General features: G+C 37.7%; 1 pseudogene across 1 annotated transcript; it reads left to right on the top strand.

Moving 5' to 3' along the window:
* Positions 1–6518: 6518 nt before the first annotated feature.
* Positions 6519–7430, top strand: LOC308432578 (putative vomeronasal receptor-like protein 4; annotated as a pseudogene). Its single transcript has one exon. The product of its transcript is annotated as a putative vomeronasal receptor-like protein 4 (transcript).
* Positions 7431–18456: the final 11026 nt, after the last annotated feature.

Raw genomic sequence — 18456 nt, 5'->3', positions numbered from 1 at the left:
ATGTGTCGGGAGGTATTTCTTATCTGGTCCAACCTATTTGGAGTTCTGAAGGCTTCTTTTATGCTCGTGGTCATCTCATTCTTGAGGGTAGGGGAGTTTTTTTCTACGATTTTGTTGAAGATATTTACTGTGCCTCTTAGTTGATACTCTTCTCCCTCTTCTATTCTTATTATCCTTAGGTTAGGTCTTCTCATTGTGTCCTGGATTTCCTGGACCTTTTGGGTTAGGAGCTTTTTGTTTTTTGCATCTTCTCTGGCTGTTTTGTCTATGTTTACAATGTTGTCTTCTGCCCCCGAGATTCTCTCTTCCATCTCTTGTAGTCTATTGGAAATGCTTGCTTCTGTGACTCCTGATTTCGTTTTTAGTTGTTCTACCTCTAGGGTTATCTTTTTTAGTGTTTTCTTTATTGTGTCAATTTCTGTTTTAAATTCTCTCATCTCTTTGGTTCTGTTTTCCTCTAGTTCTTTGAGTTCTTTGAGCGTTTTTCTTGTTTCTTCTTTGAAAGCATCTGAATCTTTTTGCTTTTCCTCCCGTTGTTGTTTAAGTGTCTCTATCAGCATCTTGAGGTATAACTTCAGGTCTGCATCTTCTTTTTCTGGAGTGTTTGGCATTCCAATGTTTGCTGTTATGGGAGAGTTGGGTTTTGGTATTGCCAGGTTGTCTTGGTTTCCTTGGGATATACTCTTTTGCTTTCCTCTCGTCATCTTGTTGTCAGTGATATGTTCTTGCCTTTCTTTTGTATCTGGTCTGGGTCCCTGTATCTCCACAGGTCCAGGTGTCAGATTGGCCAAGCCCTGTTCTGCGACCTAAGGTCACCGCAGGGTGGAAACAGAAGTTCCAAAGTTGTGTTCTTGGTCCCTGCATTAAGCAGGGCTGGAGGGTACGCTTACTGTGCACACTCTGCAGAGATTTCTCTGCTCCCTGGCTGCCCAGATCTCTTACTCACCAGTCTTTACGGCTTTAGGAGCTGTTTATCGGAGTGACAGATGGGCAGTGCCCTGTTCTGTGCCCTGAATTCGTCACTGGGTGGGAACAGAAGTTCCAAAGTTGTGTTCCTGGTCCCAGTATTAAGCCTTTAGGAGCTGCTGCTGGGGGGGGGGGGCAGGCGGGCCTGGCTCTGTTCTGTGCCTTGAAGTCGCCGCTGGTTGGAAACAGATGTTCCAAAGTTCTGTTCCTGGTCCCTGGATTAGGCAGGCCTGGGGGTGCGCTTACTGTGTGCACTCCGCAGAGATCCCTCTGCTCCCTTGCTGCCCAGACCTCCTACTCACCAGTCTTTAAAACTTTAGGAATTGCTGATCCAAGTCGCAGATGGGCCGCTCTTTGTACTTTTTCCTGCCGCCGGGTGGAAACAGAAGTTTCAAAGTTCTGTTCCTGGTCCCTGGATCAGGCAGGCCTGGGTGTGCGCTTACTGTGTGCACTCTGCAGAGATCCCTCTGCTCCCTGGCTGCCCAGATCTACTCATCAATCTTTAAAGCTTTAGGAGCTGCTGATCCGAGTGGCAGATGGGCTGTGCCCTGTTCTGCGCCCTGAAGTCGCCGCCAGGTGGAAATAAAAGTTCCAAAGTTCTGTTCCTGGTCTCTGGATCAGGCAGGCCTGGGGGTGCGCTTACTGTGAGCACTCCGCAGAGATCTCTCTGCTCCCTGGCTGCCCAGATCTCCTACTCACCAGTCTTTAAAGCTTTAGGAGTTGCTGATCCGAGTGGCAGATGGGCTGCTCTTTGTTCTGCACCCTGAAGTCGCCCTTTTTACTTCTTTTAAATAAGATGTTATTATTCTTACTTTTATTTTGTTCACATGGACTGGTATCAGTTAATCCACTAAGGCAGCTGTAGCCTGGAGAGAATAGCTCACGCATGGGAAACCAAGAGCTCAGCTGTTCCTACTTCACTGTTCTCCTGCAATTAGCAAATTTTACTTTTCCATTTGATGACACCACCTTGTAACAACCTTAAGGTCAGAAGTGCCTTCTCCAGATGACATGATAACTGTAGGTCTAGAGGGGGAGGAACAAATAACATTTATTCCTTATAAATACGTCTTAGTTCCTCATTCTAAAAGGAAGCTTATGAGAGGCTCAGAAGGTGAGTGGTTGTTTTCTACTTTTTCTTTTTCCGATTTTACATTTATCTTCATTTTATTGAGGGCAGTTTTGTAGAATGAAGTAGGATTCTGTAATATATGATTAGAGACATTTCTGTATATGATGTGAATTTTGAGCTATATTGTCTCATAAGTAAATGAGAGACCCTTGCAGACATGAGAATGTCAGTGTAATGATTAATAAAAGAACTCATATTTTAGTCAGTTTCATCTCTTATATAAGTGACATTGGTAGTGCCTAGCAAAATGATGAATAGAGATAGAAAAAGCTAAAAGGCTGAAGATGATCTTGAGCATTATATAGTAAATGAAAATATAATGACACACATTACTTTTATAAGGGATCTACACTTATGCATTCTGAACAGTAACTCCATGTTAATATTTTCAGGAGCCTCTTTAATAGAGGATTGCACTTTGTACTCTACGAATTCTAAGAATGTGGTTTCACCCAGTTATGGCCAATTGTGTTAGTTTTCTATCCCTGTAATACAACACCTGAACTGTCTTAGAGTGTCAAAACAAAATGACAGCCATTAGCATTAAAAGTTAAATACAGAATGTTTCACAGGGATGGTGACACATGCCTATGATCCCAGCACTTTCAAGGCTAAGCCAGGTTTGACTGAAGTCAGTCAGAAGTACATGTTGAGACCCTATAGCTGTCTGTTTGTCTGTCTGTCTGTCTGTCTCCCTCCCTGTCATATACATAAACAGAAACACAAGAAAAGCACAGTGGAATACCGGGAGTGTAGAATTATAAAATTATTGCTAATGACGTGGAACAAAATAATCATTAATTCCCTGGTTGATTATCAACATTATAAAACCAGTTGACAAAAACATGAGTTTATGTTTGCAAGAATTAGAGAATTCTCAGTGTTTTTTTGAATAATTTACTTTAAAAGTGTGTACTATTGTACTAGGGAGGATCATTGTGGATCTGATCAGGTCACTCAGAAAACAGAGGGAAAACCACCATTTTTCTTTATATTCACTTTATTTCATGAACGTATTTAATATGACTCTCAGTTTTTCATTCAAGTTAGGTAAATTTGTTCTCACTAGCAGCTCCAGGGCAGAGTATAGTTGTGATTCTTTGACCTGGTAGTAAAATCTCTCTCTCTCCCTCTCTCTGTCTGTTTCTCCCTCCCTTCCTTCCTTTTCTTCTGTCTTTTGCACAGAACACACACACACAAACACAGGCGCGCGCGCACACACACACACACACACACAAACACACACACACAATACATTGTCTAATCCTTCCTAAACTCAAACCATGGAGCTTGTGATGAAGTTTGGTTATGACTGCTTCTTCAGTCTCTGCAGTGATCTTCCTGCTATTCCTGCTTCATCTCATGGATCAGACTTATCACTGTGAGTTTTAACTTTGTACCCAACATCTGTGTCCTCCCAGTGATACCCGTGCTAAGTTGTTAAATTAAATTCCAGCATTTAAATTATCTAAAACTATCTGGTAAAAGCTTGTTCTTGCTGGTATCCTATATTTCATAAAAGTTTCACAGTATTACCTTGAGTGGCCAGGTACTTCCTCTTTCAGGGATTTCTAAAAACATGTTTTTGTTTTTGCTGGTGGACAGTACATCAGCCAACAATCTCACTTATCACCAGAAAGTCACACTCACTTTTTGTTCTCTCTGATCAGTCCTACAGCTTTTAGGTCATTACTAACTAAATGTCTTGAAGCTTAAAATAAAAATGATACTTTTCAATTAGTATACTTGTATGTTCCCTATATTATTAAATCTTAACAAACAGAATACAAAGATCAGAATTTATATACAAAACAAACTATTCTAAAATTAAATATTGCGATAAAGAAGGGGTGAAGCCACTGGTCACAAAAGAATGTAGAACTGTGCATGAAGACACACCTCTCCTTCTCACGTTTTGTTACATCAGATTTATGGCTGCAGAGAGCTTAGTCTTTGGTCTGTGTCAATCAACAGCACTGGGTTCTACACTGTTATAAATGTTTATGAATATACTCTGCTTTGTTTAGTACTTATAACTAAAATTGCAACTTAAACTAATGTGGAAACTGTCAACATTGCAATATTCTTTTTAAATAAAAGATTATTTTTTCTCAGGATATTACCACGTTAACCAATCAATTTCATCCATGATAGCTATAGTTGTTTTTTACAAAATCCCAGCTCCAGTGAGCTACAAAGAAAGATTCCAGTTCATAAATTAGAAGATGTATTTTTTTCTTGATGTGCTAAACATTTTCAATGGATATGAAGTAGCGAGGTTGAAGTACATATGTTTGAGATAAGAAATAATTTTACATGACTACTTTTTACCTTATTGTATCATCATCTTTTTATGTAAATTATAATACTTGTGCTCATATTAATAAATTATTGAATTATAATTAATAATAAATAATTCTATGTTTATGGTTTGGCCGTTTGTAGATTTAAAAGTAGAATCGGACCATATGTCATATGTTTTGCAAACTAAGGTGTGAGTTAAGTATTTTCTTGCAGGTTTACTTATTAATCTTATTTTATACTTTTATATTTTGCCTAAGTATAGTGTCTGTGCATCCCTTGTGTGCTTGTTCAGAGAGGTTATGTATCCCCTCTAACCAGAGTCATATCCAGACAAGCCACAGTGTCATTGCTGAGAATCAAACCCAGGTCTTTCTAAAAGCAAATCATGGACTTGACCACTGAGCTACATCTTCACACCATATCTTGGAGCTTTTTAAAACAGAACACCTCTTTTAGTGTACTGTAAATGTCTGCTAATGACAGAATTCAATATTTAGCTCTGCAAAGTGAGAAGAATCCATTGCTTTACTAGATTAAGCTCATAGGAGCAAAATAATGTAAATACTAAATATGTGACTTACAGAGTCATATTTGTATAAAAGTAATAGGATGGTCTCAGGAACTATCTTCTGAACTACTTCTGTACATATATGCTTATGTGGCATATATGTGTGAACTTGAAATATAATTGGATACTGTTTTCTCATAAGAATCTGATTCAGTTTAGTTATCTTTTTGTATCACATGATGTTTTAATGCAATGAATTGAATTAACTCAATATTGAAATGATTCTCGGCACCAAGTCAAATAACTACCATAGGCACTATATGTAAGACTGTTGAGTGAACGTGTGAAGTGTGACGATTCTGATGATGTATGGTAACACTGGGGACATTATTTCCACTGCATGGGAAGGAATATGTTTTGAAACAGAAATATTTAAAGAGAATCACTATCTGGTCATCTTTGGTGACTTCATGTTTGACATATTATGTTGATAATAGTATTCATCTTAGTATCCCAAGTTCTTTCTTGTTGGGGAGATGAATGTAAACTATAGTAACTACAGAAACCAGGAAAGGAAAGAAAAACACTGACCATATAGGAGTGGGATGGAAGCAATAGAGATCAGAATATCAGGGTACAAATGATCTCATCAGTGAACTATGAAAAGGGGGGCTTCCCAGAGTGTGGAGGAAAAATACAGAAGAAAGAGGTTGGTGGGTAAAATATCAACGTGGATTTCTGAAAATACATAACTACTCATTTTACTAACTAATTATTCTGCCTCTGGAAAAATGAATGAAAAATACTATTTGTCTTGGTAGCTGGGGTTAGTTCTTTAAACCTGAAGTTTCAAAAAAGGTGCTGGGATGGGACCTAAAGTAGGAAAGACCTAGGACCATTCAGAGCCATACTGAATTGTCATAGGGTGTGAAAGGTGAACTAATGGTTTCCAACTGTATCTATCTCTTTAATTAAGATTCTGAGCATATAATTTTTCTTGGAAACTGAACATAAAACAGATGGAGTAAGGAAGATATTTTGCTGATTAAGTCAGTGTGATTATATGGATTATCACTGTTACTGCATTTGAATTATGAGTCAAACATGGATGGTTGCCAAAAAGAGCAAAGTAAAGTTATAGAACTTGGACTGAACCACGTAATAATTTGGATTTCTCTCGAGAATATTTTCCAGATCAATGCAACTTTTATTCAGTTGTATAGACATGATTAACATTCTGAACTCATAACTACTATTTTATGTGTTACCCAGAAATAGGGCAATTAAATCAATAGAATTGGATTTCTAAGGCACAAGACTTAGGTGCAATGCAGACATATAAATTGAGTATTTTGTACAGATATGACATTGATTGTATTTACTATCTATTATTTTCTATATATACAGAAGATACATGGAAGACACCGGAATGTAGGCTCTGATGTACATTCTGAAAGATCAATAATTAAAGAAGAGATTCCAGAATAATATGGAAATTAGAATGGTAATTTAGTCAGTGTATCACACCCTTTATGTATGCTCTGTTATTTTTTCAGATATATGAAATAATCTTCCACTAAGATTTTGAGATGAATACACTCTTCACTTATGTTCTCACTCAAGAATGTCCTTTATTTCTAAGCTGGGCTTGGAGTCCTAGCCAATATGTTCCTTCTTTGTTTCTATATTTTTATAATCCTAGGTCACAGACCCAAGCCCACGGACCTGATCTCCTGTCAACTGACCTTGGTTCATATAATAATGTTCCTAAGTGGAGGGGAAATTTTTCTTACAGACTTATTTGAGTTACTGAACATTGATAATGACTTCAAATGTACGGCAACTTCTTACATACACAGAGTGATGAGAGGCCTCTCTATCTGCATAACCTGCCTTCTGAGTGTGTTTCAGGCTGTCACTATCAGTCCCAGTACCTCTTGGCTGGCAAGATTTAAACAAAAACTAAAAATATACTTTAAATATTCTCTTTTATGTATATGGTCTTTAAATTTGTTGTTCAATAGTCACAGAATCATCTATGCTGGTGCTAATACCAATATGAGTGAGACCAACCAGGTGAAGGTCACAAAATACTGTTCACTCGCACCCATGAACCACATCATCAGAGGATTGATTTTAATAGTGGTAACTTTGAGAGATGTGTTTCTTGTAGGAGTCATGTTGACCACAAGCACATACATGATGAATATCTTGCTAAGACATCAGAAGCAATGCAAACATCTTCATAGCACGAGCCAGCTGAGTACATCTCCTGAGAAAAGGGCCACTCAGTCTATCTTGCTGCTGGTGGTTTGCTTTGTGATCATGTATTGGGTAGACTACACCATGTCATTAACATCGTTCCTTGCTTGGGGGTATAACACAGTACTCCTCACTGTTCAGAAGTTTGTGATGAATGCCTATCCCATGATTACTCCTTTAGTACAAATCAGTTTTGATAACAGAATAATTATTATGTTGAAAAATCTGCAGTTTAAATGTCACCACATATCATTTTAAAATAATTTTCCTTTCTTCATTTAAAAGCTATTGATTTGTTTCTTATTTATATTTACCAGTGTTGTGCCAGAATGCATGCATGTGTTTATCCTGATTTCCACAGAGAAAAGAAGATGTCAGGGGATCTCCTGAAACTGGATTTACTACCAGTCATAAATATCATCCTGTACAACTCCATTTATTTTATTTTGACCATGAAAATTCTTTTTATAATTTTAAAGTTTCAAGTAGCATAGCAAGGTTTTTTATATAATTTAATAAAATTTGTGTTATTACACATGAACCTACTTTTTAAAATTTGGTTGCACAAATAGAATTCTTCAATCAATTGTACACAATAAGTTTACATTTCTACATAAACTATCTTTTTTCTTTTACTATATATATATATATATATATATATGTGTGTGTGTGTGTGTGTGTGTGTGTGTGTGTGTGTGTGTGTGTGTATAATTATTTTTAACTGTTAAATGTTATTTATTATTAATGTAAACGTTTTTCAACTTATTCATTTATTTCCCTATCTTTTGTTTGTTGATTGATTCATGGATATGTGCACTCCCATTTGTGTGTCTGTGTGTGCGTGTGTGTGTGTGTGTGTGTGTGTGTGTGTGTGTGTGTGTGTGTGTGTTTGTGTGTATAATTATTTTTAACTGTTAAATGTTATTTATTATTAATGTAAACGTTTTTCAACTTATTCATTTATTTCCCTATCTTTTGTTTGTTGATTGATTCATGGATATGTGCACTCCCATTTGTGTGTCTGTGTGTGCGTGTGCGTGTGTGTGTGTGTGTGTGTGTGTGTGTGTTTTCAGAGAACAGCTTGCAGGTGTTTATTCTCCCCTCTGCCTTCATGGCTTCTGGAAGTTGAGTACAGATTGTCATGGTGGAAAATGTCTTTACACACTGAACTATCTCATGGGTTTTTTGTCATCAATATTTTGTTCCTCTCTTACAACTTTATTTTACAAAAGGAGGATACATATACAAAAATTTAAAGGTATTGTCACATATCACTATATGAATAATTTTGGTCAGTACTTAATTCTTTTAGAGGTTTGGTAGCATTCATTGAAATCCCTCTAGTTACCATAAACATGAAATACATGTAGGACAGAAGGTAACATGAAAACACTCAGTTCTCTTGGTGAGTATAGTTTAAGCATAATGATCTTTGAATATCCAAAATTGCCACAGGGCTATATTCTTAGCTCTTGGATTATTAATGATTTAAGGTCCAGTTGTACCACACTCTGAGTGGGTGCTATACATTTATATTTTCCTAAGAAGGACTGAGACTTTCATTTGTTGGATTTGTTTTTCTTGAGCTTCATATGGCCTGTGAGTTGTTTCTGGGGTGTTCAGAGCTTTCTGGGGTTAGTAACCAATTACCAGCGACTGCATAATATGTCTGTTCTTTTGTAACTAAGCTCCCTCACTCAGGATGATATTCTCTAGATGCATCTGTTTTCTTAGGAATTTCATAACGTCATTATTTCTAATAACTGAGTAGTACTCCATTGTGTAAATATACCTAATTTTTTGTATCCATTCATCTATTGAAGGACATCTGGTTTCTTTTCAGCTTCTGACTATTATAAACAAGGCTGCTATGAACATTGTGGTGCATGTGCCCTTATTGTATGTTGGAGCATCTCTGGGGTATATGACCAGAAGTGGAATAACTAGGTCTTCAGTTAGGACTATGCTCAATTTTCTGAGGAATGCCAGACATATTTCCAGATGGTTTGTTATTCCAGATGAATATGCTAATTGCTCTTTCTGACTCTATGAAGAATTAAGTTGGAATTTTGATGAGGATTGCATTTAATTTGTAGATTGCTTTTGGTAAAATGGCCATTGTTATAATGTTGATCCTTCCAATCCATGAGCATGGGAGATCTTTCTATTTTTTGAGATCTTCCTCAATTTCATTTTTCAGAGCTTTGAAGTTCTTGTCATACAGGTCCTTCACTTGCTTAGTTAGAGTCACACCAAGGTATTTCCTATTGTTTGTTAATATTGTGAAGGGTATCTTTTTCCTAATTTTTTTCTCTGCATGTTTGTCCTTTTACTTTTACATTATATAATATATATTTTTCTGGTTACTCCAAAGATGTTGCTCATTAATATTGACTTTTAAGCTTTCTTTCTTTTGATTTTAATTTATGTTCCTTTATCAATACTAATTTGAATACTTTATAGTAGATTTATTTTCTCCTAATAATTTTTTTCTGGATCCATAAAATTAATGTGAACTTTAAGTTACCATTTTTTTGCACAGTTATTCAATGAAAATATTATGTGTCTTTTCATATGTACTTCAATTTATTGATTTATTTAAAAGTTAATGGTATGTAAAATTATTAATATACACTTATATGTTTTACAACCTTTTGATTTTATCTCTGTGTGCAGTTACGGTTGTTTATGTTCAGGGTCGAAGGATATCTGTATATTTATTCATAGAGGAGAGGAGAGAAAATTTTGTTCAATTTTCTGAGGAACCACTAGACTGATTTCCAGAGTGGTTGTATCACATTACAACCCCACCAACAGCGGAGACATGCTCCTTTTTCTCTGCATCCTTGTCAGCATCTGCTGTCATCTGAAATTTTGATCTTAGCCATTTTGAGTAGTATTAGGTGAAATCTCATGATTGTTTTTTCATTTTCCTGATGACTAGGGATGGTGAGCATTTCTTTATGTGCTTCTTTGGCCATTGGTTATTCCTCAATTGAGTATTCTTTGTTTATCCCTGTACCCCATTGTCTAATAAGATTGTTTTATTCTCTGAATTCTAATTTCTTATGTTCTTTGTATATAATGGATAGAGAATCTGTAGTACATTTACACAATGCAGTGCAACTCTGCTATTAGAAACAACGATTTCACAAATTTCCTAGGCAAATGGATGGAGCTAGAGACTATCAGCCTGAGTGAAGTAACCCAATCACAAAAGAACAACATGATATGCACTCACTGATAAGTGGATACTAACCCCAGAAAGATTCGAACATCCAAGAAATTATTCAAAGACCATATGAAGCCCCAAAACAAGGAAGGCCAAAATGAGGAAGTCTCAGTCCTTCTTAGAAGGGAGAACAAAATTATCATGGAAGGATATACAAGGTCAAATAGAGGAACAGGGATTAAAGAAAAGATCATTCAGTGGTGCCTCATCCAGGGATACATCCCATATGTAGCCACATACATAAGCACTATTTCTGATGCCATGAAGTACTTACTGGCAGGAACATGATAGAGATGCCTTCTCAGGGGCTCTGCCAGAGCCATACAGATGCAACAGAGCATGCTTGCAGCTAACAAGTAGACTGAACACAGGGACCCCAATTAAGATGCTAAAGAAAGAACTGAAGAAGCTGAAAGGGGTTGCAATGTCATGGGAACAACAATATTATCAACCAACCATATTCTCCACAACTCCCATGAGTGAAAATACCAACTATTGAGCACCCATTGAGAGACCTATGGCTCCTGGTGCATATGCAGCTAAAGATAGCAGTGTCTTGCATCAATGTGAGAAGAAACCTTTGGTCCAGGGAGAACACATTTTTCTAATGTAGGGGAATGCCAAAGCAATGGAACAGAGAGAATGATTAGGAGCATGTGCATCTTTGATAGACATGTGGAGTGCAAGTGGGAATGGGAGTGAGGTGAAGAAAGATGATAACATTTCAAATGTAAATACAAAGAATATCTAATAAAATCTAAAAAAAGGAAACTTTGCCTGTGGTTCTTTATATGTCATTCATCTGGTCTCTTGATAGGGTATCTCTCTCTGTAACTTGATCTAGGATGTTAGACTCAGGGATTCTTCTGATTCTTCCTCTTCAGCTCTGGGATCACAATTGTTTACCACTATCTTCCATTATTTGAATATTACAATATATTCTGAGTAGTGCTTCTCATATCGAGTAGCATATTCCAATACTCCTCTCAGTTTGATATTCTTTCTTGAGCACCACCATCTATTCATAATTTACTTGTTTTTTTGGGAGATGCAGTGTTGTGTCAGTAAGCATCTGTGACTGCAACAGATCACAAGAGTGCTTGTATTTTATTTATTATCTTTTTATTACAAGCTTAGGCTTGGGTTTTTCTGTAACACAACCTAACACAGCAGGATGAAAAGGCAGAGCAACAGTGACCCTCAGCAGGAAATGGTTTATGGGAAATGTAAGCAGTTGAGGGGGTGTCTAGCCTGGCAAGTATATAATTGAATGTCTACTGTATGCCAACAAGTCAGTGGTTTGAAGGAAGACTGGATAAAATCAAGAACAGTCTTAAAGCACATCTGAATAAATCATACTAATCTTTGATTAACTGCTTGCAGAAAGTAGCTAGGGAGTAACTCTGGCCAAAGACAAGGTCCTTTCTTGTACTTGGGTCCATTTTAGTTCATTTCTAGGTCAAGACTTTAGGCCTCTTTTTTTCTTTTTTCTTTTTTTAAAGATGGAGGTAAGTAACAAAATATAATAGATTTGGCCTCCCAGCATCATTCCCCTTCTCCCTTTACTTTTTATCAACTCATTATGGCTATTTGGATTAACTCTTCATTATGAATGACTTCACAGCTAAAATTCCCATATAAGGAATAACACATACCATGTTTGCTTTTGTGTTTTTGTGTTATATAACTCAGAATAAGGTTTTCTAGTATTATCTTTTTACCTTCAAATGCCATTAATTGAATGCTCGCATAAAGTTCTTTTTTGCCCCCAATCTGTTGGTTGTCATTTTGTCTTAATGACAGTGTCCTTTGCCTTACAGAAAGTTTGTAATTTTATGAGGTCCCATTAGTCGATTATTTTTATTTATTTATTTATTTATTTATTTATTTATTTATCTTGAATATTTTCTTTATTTACATTTCAGATATTATCACCATTCCCACAATCCCATCCCCCTTTCCTAATACATCCATAAAGATCTTCCCTGTCCCAACCATCTTCCCCCCCATTGCCTTGGCTTTCCTTTACACTGAGGAAACACATTCACTGGAACAAAGGCCTCTTCTACCAATGATGCTGTCCTTTGCTGCATATGCACTTGGAGCCACGAGTCTCTCCATGCAAATTCATTGTTTGCTGTTTTAGTCCCTAGAAGCTGTGGTGGGTTTGGTTCGTTGATAATTTTGTACTTCCCATAGGACTGCAGACCCTTTCAGCTCTTTCAGTTCTTTATATCCTACATTGGGGTCCCAGTATTCTGTCTGACTGTTAGCTGCAAGCTTCCTTCTCTTTATCAGTATGGCTCTGGCAGAGTCTCTGAGGAGGCATCCATATCATGTTCCTGCCAGTAAGCACTCCTTTGCAACAGCAATAGTTCCTGGGTTTAGTGGCTGCATATGGTTGTGATCCCCTAGTGAGGCAGTCTCTGCATGATTTTTTTCTCTACTCCATACTCCACTATTTGTCCACTTATTTCCTCCATGAGTGTTTTTTTCTCTCTCCTATATAGAAATGAGGCATCCATATTCTGGCCTTGTTTCTCAATTAGCCTCAAAAGTTCAGTGAGTTGTTTCATGGGTAATCTGAGATTTGACCTTTTACAAGGGGGTAGGAATGGATCAATTTGCATTCTTCTGCATGCTGACTGCCAGTTGAACCTACTCCATTTGTTGACATGGCTGTCCTTTTTTCCATTGAATGTTTTATTTTCTTTTTGAAAGATCATGGGACCATAGTTGTTTGGGTTCATTTCTGGGTTCTCAGTTCTCTTGTATTGATCTACCTTCCTATTTATGTATTAATACCATGTAGTTTTTATTACAATTGCTTTGTAATATAGCTTGAGATCAGGAATGATGATTTTCCCAGAAGTGTTTTTATTTTTGAGAATAGATTGTACTATTCTAGTTTTTTTGTTATTCCAAATGAATTTGCAAATTGCTTTTTCTAACTCTATGAAGAATTGAATTGGAATTTTGATGGTGATTGCATTGAATCTGTAGATTGTTTTTGGCAAGATGGACATTCATAAAATGTTGAACCTGCCAATCCATGAGCATGGAAGATTTTTCCATCTTCTGAGATCTCCTTCAATTTTCTTCTTCAGAGTCTTGAAGTTCTTGTCATACAGATCCTTCACTTGCTTGGTTAAGGTCACCCTAAGTTATTTTATAGTCTTTGTGACTAATGGGAAGGGAGTTGAATCTCTAATTTTTTTCTCAGCCCGTTTATTCTTTGAGTAAAGGAAGGCTAGTTATTTGTTTAATTTTTAGCCAGCCCCTTTGCTGAGGTTGTTTATTAGTTGTAAATGTTGTCTTGAGGAATATTTGGGGCCACATAAGTATACTATCATATCATCTGCAAACAGTGATATTTTGACTTCTTCCTTTCCAATGTGAGTTCCTTTGATTTCTTTTTGTTGTCTAATTGCTCTGTCCTGGACTTGCAGTACTATATTGAATAGGTAGGGGGACAGTGGGCAGCCTTGTCTAGTCCTTGATTTTAATGGGATTGCTTTTAATGGGAAAGTTTCTCTCCATTTCGTTTAATGTTGGGTACGTGTTTGCTGTAAATTGCTTTTAGTGTATTAATGTATGGGACTTGGATTCCTCATCTTTCCAAGACTTTTAGCATGAAGGCATGTTGAATTTTGTCAAATGCTTTCTCCGCATCTAGTGAGAGGATCATGTCATTTATTTATTTATTTTTTCTTTGTGTTTGTTTATATGGTCAAATACTTTGAAGGATTTCTGTGTGTTGAACAATTAATTCCTGCATCCCTGGGATAAAGCCTACTTGATCATGGTGGATGATTATTTTAATGTGTTTTTGGATTTGGTTTGCAAAACTTTTATTGAGTATTTCTGCATTGATGTTCATGAGAGAAATAGGTCTGAAGTTCTCTTTCTTTGTAGTGTCTTTGTGTGGTTTAGGTCTGAGAGTAATTGTGGCTATGAAAAACAAGTTTTTTTGTGTTCCTTTTGTTTCTACTTTCTGAAATATTTTGGAGAGTATAAGTATTATTTCTTGTATAAAAGTCTGATAGAATTCTCCACTAAACCCATCTGGTCCTGGGCTTTGTTTTTTTGGATGGGAGGCTTTTGATGACTGCTTCTATTTCTTTACATGTTATGGGACTGTTTAGATGATTTATCCTATCCTCATTTAACATTGGTATCTGGTAACTGTCTAGAAATTTATTCATTTCCTCCAGATGTTCCAGTTTTGTTGAGTATAGGCCTTTGTAGTAGGATCTGATGATTTCTTGAATTTCCTCAGCTGCTCTTGTTATGTCTGCTCTTTCATTTCTGATTTTCACAATTTCAATACTGTCTCTGTGGCATGTAGTTTGTCTGGCTAATGGTCTATTTCTCAAAAAACCAGTTCCTGCTCTTGTTTATTCTTTGTGTGGTTCTTTTGTTTCTACTTGATTGATTTCATCTCTGTATTTGATAATTTCTTGCCATCCACTCCTCTTGGGTGTATCTGTTTCTTTTTGTTCTAAAGATTTCAGGTGTGCTATTGGTGTATGCTTTCTCCAGTTTCTTTTTGGAGGCACTCAGATTTATGTGTTTTTCTCTTAACACTGCTTTCATTGCATCACATAAAGTTGGCTATGTTGTGCCTTCATTTTTATTCAATTCTAAAATGTTTTCAATTTCCTTTTTTATTTCTCTCTTGACCAAGTTATCACTGAGTAGAGAATTTTCAGCTTTCATGTGCACTTAGGATATTGTTGTTCTTATTGTTCTTGATGACCAGCCTTAGTCCACCATGATCTGATAGAATGAATGGGCTTATTTAAATGTTCTTGTATCTGTTGAGGCCTGTTTTGTGATGACTGTATGGTCAATTTTGGAGAAGGTACCATGAGATGCTGAGAAGAAGGCATATTCACTTTTTAAAATGAAATGTCCTATAGATATCTGTTTTAGTCAGGGTTTTATTCCTGTACAAACATCATGACCAAGAAGCAAATTGGGCAGAAAACGGTTTATTAAGTTTATACTTCTATATCACCCTTAATCACCAAAGGAAATCTAGACTGGAAACCAAGCAGACCAGGAAGCTGGGGCTGATGCAGAGACTACAGAGGAATGTTACTTACTGGCTTGCTTCCCCTGGCTTGCTCAGCTTGCTTTATTATAGAATCCAGGTCTACCAGCCCAGGGATCCCACCACCCACAATGGGCTAGGTCCTACCACCTTGATTACTAGTTGAGAAAATGCCTTACAGCTAAATCTCATGGAGGCATCTTCTCAACTAAAGCTCCTTTCTCTGTGATAACTCCAGTTTGTGTCAAGTTCATAAAAAAAACAGCCATTACAATATCTGTAATTTTATTTGGTTTGTGTTCTGTTTTCTGTTTGGTTCACGATTGCAGGCTTTTTCAGGAAGGCTCATGGAGAGTCACAGTTACTATGGAGGGGCTTGGAGTTTGATTCAACCTCACATACTCACTAGGACCTTGGGTTCTTGCTCAAGTCAGCAATGTTACCAGAGTTGTGTTTATTTTACCTAAGCAGGGAAAGTACCTGTGTGCATTTCACTTGTGGCAGAGGCAAATTGTGTGAGTTATTCTGTTTGTGTCAGGAATGAATTGTCTATGTCCTCCTCGTGTTTCTTTATATCATTTCATCTGTGACATGACTAGTCTATATGTATTCTGCCCATGAACACGGCACTTAGTCTTTGTGCCAATTCTTTTTGTTTGTTTTTTTTTCTTTGTGTTCTTAGACTTGCAATAACAAAATTTTTGGACATGGGGCAGAAAATTTCTACCACCCCCCCCCCCCCGTGTCTGGTACTAGAGCATTTGGTTGGGGTTAAGGGATGTGCACAAAAATTGTCAGTAGATATAAAGAAAATGAAACTCCAGACCCTGTGCATATCTGAATGGCGAGTTTTTTGGTTTAGTTGGCTCCAGGAGGGGACATTCAATCTTCCTATAACAATGGCAGTCAAACATATGATTCTGGGACTTGAATCTGGATCTTCCAGTCACCCAGGCCAAATCTCCTACATAAGTGTCGGGAAATTATAACTAATCTTTCTGCTTGGTACTGCCATTCTCCTTCTAGCATGGTTCTGACAGTCTGAGACTTCAGCTGGAAGAAGACTGGGGTTCTCCAGAAAACGGGGCCTACAGATGCCCCTCCACCATATCTGGCTGCTCATGTTCAGAGTGAACTGTGGGAGTCCCAAACTGTGCGAAGCTGAGGCTTTACTGGATTCTGGACCCTGCACACCTTTGCCCTAGAGGAGGCTGTCAGTCCTATCATGGAAACAGGAAGACCTTGAGTTTTGCTTTCCTGATACTACATTGGCCCATCCCCTTCAGACCTTCTGCCCTGCATCCACAACTGGGAATCAGGCTATGTGATATTGTTTTTTTTTCCACCTCTGACCTCTATAACGAGAAAAGCCAGCATCCACCCTTTTCAGATAACCACAAAGGCCTCACTTATTTAATAGGGTCCATTCTTTTTATATACTAGCCTACTTGCCATGACTTTCAGCAGGTTTTGCAAGTTCTTCTTTTACCACTGAGAAAAAACCAAATCTCCTAGAAGCCAGAAAGAATGTCCCAGGGAATAATGGGGTTCCAACACTGAAACCTGTTGATATAGATGAGGGATTTCCCCTCAGGAAGCCTAACTTGGACTACAATGAGGCATCAGGTAAGAAGTGCCTTAAGGTCTCCTGCCAGGCTTTTTTGGCAGGTCTCAAGAATACAGCAAAGTGAACTACTATTCTGATTAAGACAGGAATAGCAAGGCAAGGCCCTGAGGAGACTCCCTTAGCCTCCCCTGAGTGGCTCATGGAAGCTTTCCTTCATTACACACCCTAGGATCCTCGTACTAATCACCATAAGTCCACACTTATTATGGCATTTCTAGATCATAATGAGAAATCTCCAGAAGCTAGAAAGCTTACAAGGAAAGTCTTTGAGAGAGCTAGTACAGGTAGCCGAGAAAGTTTCCAATAAGAGAGAAAAAGAAGAGGAAAGAAAGAATGGAAGCATAAAGAAGGCGAGGAAAGGGAACTGCAAACATAAAAGTGCCAAGATAAGAACTTAAAAAAGATCATGACACCACTGGCTAGAGAAAACAGAAGGTACCTGAGCCTCAACTACAAGTAAGGAGACAGAACTCCACTTGAGAAATATCAGTGTGGTTATTGCAAAGAATGTGACCACTGGGATAAATATTGTTTCAATAAGAAAAAGCAGGGAGAGGAGGCAAGAAATAAGAAATATGGCTCACAGACATCAAGAGTCTTAACTCTGGGAGAAGAGAGTAACTAAGGAGGATGGGGTTCACAACCCCTCCCCGAACACAGGGTAACTCGGTAAGTAGAGGGGAAACCAACCCAATTTATGGTGGATACAGGTGTAAACAGAAGAGCCCTCTCCAAGAGAATGTTTGGGTCCAAGTGCTGCAGATATATACACTATTCCTGGAGTACCTGAAGGTCTGCTGATCTAGGTGTAGCCCCCCCCCTTTTTTTATGGTCATACCTGAGGCTTTCTTTTTTTTAACTAAAATGGGCATTCAGATTCACTTTCTCCTAAAGGGTTCTACCATCACAGGTTCCAAAAGGGAACCTATATAGGCTCTTATCATAATATTGTAAGATAAATACGAACTGTTTGAGAATATCAGAGAGATACCCCAAAACCTGGACTGGAAGGCTCCTAAAGTAACTCCAGGCCTGGGCTGAGACATTATGCAATGGGAAGACCACTAACTAGTCCCCCATTCATGTAGAGCTGAAGGCCACAGCTATCCTGATATTCATGTGCCAGTATCCCATGTCGCAGGAGGCTTGGAGGTGATCAGACCTCATATTAACAGGCTCCTGGACTTGAGGATCCTGAGAAGATCTCCGGTCAGCATGGACCATGACTCTCCTGCCCATCAGAAACTTCTATCCAGAATTATTGACCAGTACAAGACTACATGATGCAAATTGGAGAACAGCCACATATACCCCACAGTACCTAATTCTTTTTTTTAGTGTTCTAAGATTTATTTTTACAATAGTCACC

The sequence above is a fragment of the Micromys minutus genome (genome assembly GCF_963924665.1).
Source record: "Micromys minutus genome assembly, chromosome: 18".
In the NCBI taxonomy this organism is placed as follows: Eukaryota; Metazoa; Chordata; class Mammalia; order Rodentia; family Muridae; genus Micromys; species Micromys minutus.
This window is presented reverse-complemented; position numbering and strand designations above follow the sequence as displayed.